The following is a 6,000-nucleotide window of genomic DNA, read 5'->3' on the forward strand; positions in this document are numbered from 1 at the left end:
AGGATGAATAGTTAAAGCCAATAAGACAATATGATTAATTAAAAGTGGGCTAGAATGAAACTAATGAGAATATAAATTTTGTTGCTAATCACTGATAGACTTTAAAAAAATCATAAAATAAATATTAATGCTAATTCTAGTACACTTTTATATGATAAAAGCATCCACATAACCATATCAAAAATTAAAAGAGTTCATGAAAATCACTTATAAAGATTCCTGATTTTACTCAAAAAAATAAGCTATTTTTAAAAATATTAAATAATTTAAATTTTTGTTGTATTTATAAAGATCCTTAATGGAGATGCTTTTGTTTTAGCAGCTTATTCTGAATGAGCCCTGCATATTAGCTTTAAAGTGTAATATTTTTTCTTTATCGTGTTATATAGATGTTTTCTTGGTTTGCTTATTTATCTCTTATTTTTTTCAATAATTTAATATATTATTAACACAATTTACGATAGCATGCATATCTTTCATACAAATTTGAGACATGTATAAGATGAATTTTATATTTAGTGACCATTAATAAGAATTTTAGTTGTAAAATATGTTACCTTCATATTTAAAGATCTTGAAATATGACAGTACTATTACATGCTTATCTTTAATCGTGTTCTTAAAAATTAATCTTTCGTTGGTAGTCATATCCCCAAATAATGATACTTGCAGAGTCGTGCCACTATATAGAGAAAAGAAAAATATCAATTTTAATTTTTTTTACTTACACTATGGTAACTAAGTATCGTGTGCATATTTTTTATCCATTATAGTGATTTTTCTCATCTTATCTAGTTTATTATATCTCGCAATGTAGTTGATCAATAGCTTCACTTTAGTTCCTATTGCAAGATTATTTATATGAAATTTTATATTAAGTTTATGATTCCTTCAGTATTTTTATAATAAAGTATGAAAAATTATAAGTATTTACTAATTTTTCTTGTACTTTTCGTGAATAATGTTTTTTTAATTAGGACATAATTGTTCAATATGTTTTTCAAGGAGAACTCGGTTAGTGTTTCTTTGCTCAATAAGCTTTTTATCAATGTCAATTCAAGTGATTCATGAATGTTTCTGAATTTTGAGTTTATTTCCTTCACTTCTCCATTTGAAATGAAAACAACTTAGTTCTTTTAAAGGATATCTCTGAACTTTCTGATAGTTTCTCCATTCACAACTCCTTGTATTTTTTTACTTTAAAAATAAATATTATCAATATTAGAGATAAATATTTATACATTATAATCAATTAATACTAACCTATTATATCTTAATGTAATAATATCAAATATTTCCTCTTTTCTTTGCCAAATTTTAGCCTTTTTGTGATTTGAACTTTTAAGGGCGTGTTTTGTAATTTTTAAAATTTGATAGTATTTTATTAAAATTTTAAATTTTAAGTTGGGCGCTTATAATTTTTATGTTTTATGTATTGGTGATAAATTTTTAAATGTTAGAATATTTCTCGTAACTCTGAAAATTTGAAGGTATTTTTATAATTACTAAGATTTTGGGTTGTTTTTTTAAAAATTTAAAATTTTAGCAATCTGCTGATAATTTCTAAATTTGATGTGTACCCGTTATAAGTTTTAAAATTTTAAAAAAATTTAATAATTTTTTACTTTTGAGAGATTTTTTGTAATTTTTGTAACTTTGAGGCTTTTTTACTAATTTTAAATTCTACGTGCCTAATGGTAATCCCCTAGAATCCATCTATGTTGTTCTAAGTTTTGAAATCTCTGAATTTTAGAATGTTTTTTTTGTAATTTAAACATGGATAAATGGCACTTATACACCCTATTGTTTTGCTCTTGTAGTAGTTATATACCCTAAGGTACAAAACATAGCAAAAAAAATGCATTGAGTTAGTAACTGTTTAAATTGATACAGGTGTATCTTCTCTTTGGAACTTAGTGATCCTCATGGGAGCTTGAGGATAGATGATTCTCATGGTAGCTTGAGAATAGAGGTGTAAAACAGCACAGTGGAACGCAGGTTGAAGTATGGAACGAGACGACGAATCAAAGAATTGAAGCATCCAGTTTTTAGCCCGTGAGTCGACTCATAACAGTTATGAGTCGACTCATCAGGTTGAGTTGACTCATGCCTGTAATAAGTCGACTTATGAAACTCAGCCGTTTGTCACCAGTCTCTGACGAGTCGACTCATCTCAGTCATGAGCCGACTCATTACTGGTTTTGTGTTTTATCCAGTTTCGGACGAGTCGACTCATACCTGCACGTGAGTCGACTCATCGAAGGTTTCCTGGTTCGTTTGGGTTTCTATTTGCACGAATTCCTGTTGGGTTTGGGCTTGGTTATTTACCATTTTGTCATCCACATTTACACATATATAAGGGATTGTTTAGGGTTTCTAATCAAAGCAGATGTAATCAGAGTGAGATTCTAATCAAGAGAGATTAGGGTTTAGAGAGAATTGAGAGCTTGTTCTCGATTCTATAAGATTGTGAGAGAGAGATTGTAATCTTTTCATACTCATAATCTAGAGAGAGTATTTTCCGTCGCCACATACTGAATTGTTCTTGTATTTCTGTCATCCTCTTTTCAACTCACCTTTGATAATTTCGCGATCAAAGGTGCTCGCACGGCGACTCGTATCAAATTGGTATCAGTATGATCAGATCCGGTAGAAGGGCATCCTGTGTATGGTCCTGACTCGATCGCAATACAAGAAGCTAGGCGAGATCCTTATTTTATTGGAAGGAGTCCAGGTTTTAAGGAAGAATAAGATGGCTGAATGAGACAATTCAGCAAGGATTGATGCATTAGAGAAGCAGATTGAGACGATAGGGTCTATTATCACACAACTCGTCAGTCTTCTTCAAAGTCCAAGAAGAAAATTGTGGAGTCCGATGTGGAGAGAGTGGATTCAGATCCCGACGAGGAGGAGGAGACCGTTAAGGCTGCATTGCATCAAGGGGGTAAGAATTCTTACCAGAACCTGAAGATTGACTTCAAGGTGGAGATTCCTGTTTATGATGGGAGTGTTAATGTAGAGAAACTCGATGATTGGATCGAATGTATGGAGATGTATTTCACTCTCTACGGATATTCGTCCAAGGAGAAGATTGTGTTCGCGACTTTGAAGCTTTCAGGGCACGTGTTGACGTGGTGGAAATCTTACTGCAAGCAGGAGAAGAAGGCGGTGTCGTGGAACAAGTTTAAGGAGTTACTGAGGAAGCAGTTATACCCGGTAGGATTCCTTGAGGAGCGCTGGTACAAGTGGTACGGCTTGCGCCAAAGGATCAATCAAACCGTTCAAGAATACACCACGGAGTTCCAACAGCAGGCGATGGTTCTTAATATTACGACAGAGGAATATTCTGCGTTTATGAAGTATATGGTGGGTTTGAGAGATTACATCCGAAAGGAGATGAAGTTATTCACGATGGAGACTATTGCAGAGGTGAGCGTGAAGGCTATTGCCATTGAGGGCAAGCAGAAGAAAGGCAACGAGACTAAGGGAGACTCCAAACAGACGGGAGGCGAGTCTAGTAGTTCCAAACATAAGGAGGAGGAGAAGGGTGATCCAAGGAAAGCAGAACTGATTTGTAGTCACTGCGAGAAGACAGGGCATGTTGCTGATCGGTGCTGGGAAAAGTTGAAGGAAATCATGCTATGTCTACATGCATAATACACAGCGGAAGACATGTATGTACAAAAATACTAAGCATGTAGAGAGCATGAAATATTCATATGGATCATCTAATTAAATCTAACATGATCCTTATTATTATGTGAGCATACAAGAGTTAGAAAGTCATACTTTCGTAGCGTGATTCGATGGAAGATCGAATAACCCCTAGCTCTTGCTCCTTGTAGTAGAAAATCTCCTTGTAGTGGATCTCCAAGTCTTCAAGTGAGCTTGATAAAATGAGAGTCTTCTTAAGACACAAGGCAAGATATCCACCCCGGGGTTCTTAAAATCCTACTACTTCCTCTTGCTCAAAGATTGCTAAAGTTTAGTAAGAGGAGAGCTCTCTTTAATTCTCTTATGGAAAAAAAACACTTAGCCAATTTTTCATTAACCTTTCCATAAGAAAAAGAGCTCATATTTATAGAGTGAAATGTGTTCATGATATGAATGACTCATCCTATGAGTCATGCAATGAATCATCAAAAATTAATGATTAATCAAGTGAGTCATGCAATGAATCATCTTATGAATCATTACATTTCAAAACCATGTGCTAATAAACCATGTGCTCAAACCATACCACTAAGTGACTCATCTCATGACTCATTATACATGGTATGTGTATTTCATAAATGAGAATACCAAATTATTATCACTAATACAGTATTTCATAAATACGGTATATAGTATTATTCCAATCTTTAACTAATTAGTCACTATATGACCAAATAAATCAAGAGTTGACCAAAAGTCAACTGTTGACCAAAAAGTCAACTAGTTGACTAAAAGTTAACTTTATGGGAAAAATACTGGAATTCATTTCCTAAGCACATAGCATTCCGATTTTACCGATATACATAACCGTTTATGTGTATCCGGAAGAAATCATATATGCGTATCAATCATACGCATCACTCCATAAATTGTGTTTCATAGGATTCAAGTACGCGCTTGGTGTGACTCTAGGGCCCAACTTAAAAAACTCGGTAGTGGATCATATCCATAAGTACAACAGAGGTGCTAGCTACACATGAAGACCACCCGGGTATAAGTTGTGATAAAGGTCTGCAAGATGCTTATCCAATTTTATCAGGACCACTCAATGATAATACCGTACAGTCCGGTCTCTTCGTCAAACCATGTCAAACTATTGAGCCTAGGGTATGGCAAACTGTCAAACCCTAATAGCTTGATTAGTGTTTATTGATATTAAACTCATAACCTATAAGATCAAACTGACACTCAGTTTATCTTATTCACCTTGGCCAAGGATTTCCAGGCTATAGTTATATCAAACAATCTTATGACATCAACCCCTATACTGGGAGAGACGAATCCCTTCTTGGCATCTCAATATCTACTTATGTCTCGGGATGTACCCAACAAGAACCGTTATGCACAATTCAATAAGAACTGTGGTTAGGTAAAAGTCTAAATACATCTTTACTGACATATAAGATATTGCACTCATGCCTCAGGTCAAGAGACTACTATGTACTATATCACTTGAGAACTTCTATTTGACAGTTAAGTATATTACCAACTAGATGTTCTTGGCGAGTCGTTCAGTCAACTCATTCACTAATGAGTCACCTGTATACTGTATCTTGATGTCTCACATCAATGATCTAAGAGATTGATCATCTCCTTCAAAAGGAGAAATAAAGCATACACTAGTCTAAACCAAAGTGATGATGTCCTATCTCAACACTTCATCAACTAGGAACATTTTAGAATATACGTTACCGACTAATCAGATCTCTTCATTACGATCACTATCCGAAATGTCTGATAGTCTAGTATTTATTCTAAGGACATTATCTGTATATTTAGAACATCAGATAAATCTGACCAAAATAGCATACTATCATTTTGAACAAGGATGTTATATACATATAGGTCCTGTTACAATATACAATAATTGCCTGCAGGGCACCTATATCTAACAAAAGTATCCTCATCTCAAGCCAAGAGGATTGAAGAAGAAGGAGGAGAAAAAGGCATATATGATAGCTCAGGGCTCGAAAGAAGTCCCGGGGATGACAGAGCCCAACAGCAGTCTCAACCTTATGGCGAGGAGACATGCCATGAAGAAGGACGACAACCCGAGAGAGCAACTCTTTGTGCTTAAGTTGCAAGTGAAGACTAGTTTGGTTGATATCATAGTTGATCCGGGCAGTGAGAAAAATTTAATATCCGAGACCTTGGTTCAGAAGCTGAGTCTAAAAACAGTCAAGCATCTGAAACCCTATTCATTAGGGTGGATTCAAAAGGAGACGGGACTAAGTGTAGTTGATCAATATACTATCAGATTTGCGCTCCACGAGTCGTATATTGACG

Source organism: Asparagus officinalis, chromosome 1 (genome assembly GCF_001876935.1).
Source record: "Asparagus officinalis chromosome 1, Aspof.V1, whole genome shotgun sequence".
Classification (NCBI taxonomy): domain Eukaryota; kingdom Viridiplantae; phylum Streptophyta; class Magnoliopsida; order Asparagales; family Asparagaceae; genus Asparagus; species Asparagus officinalis.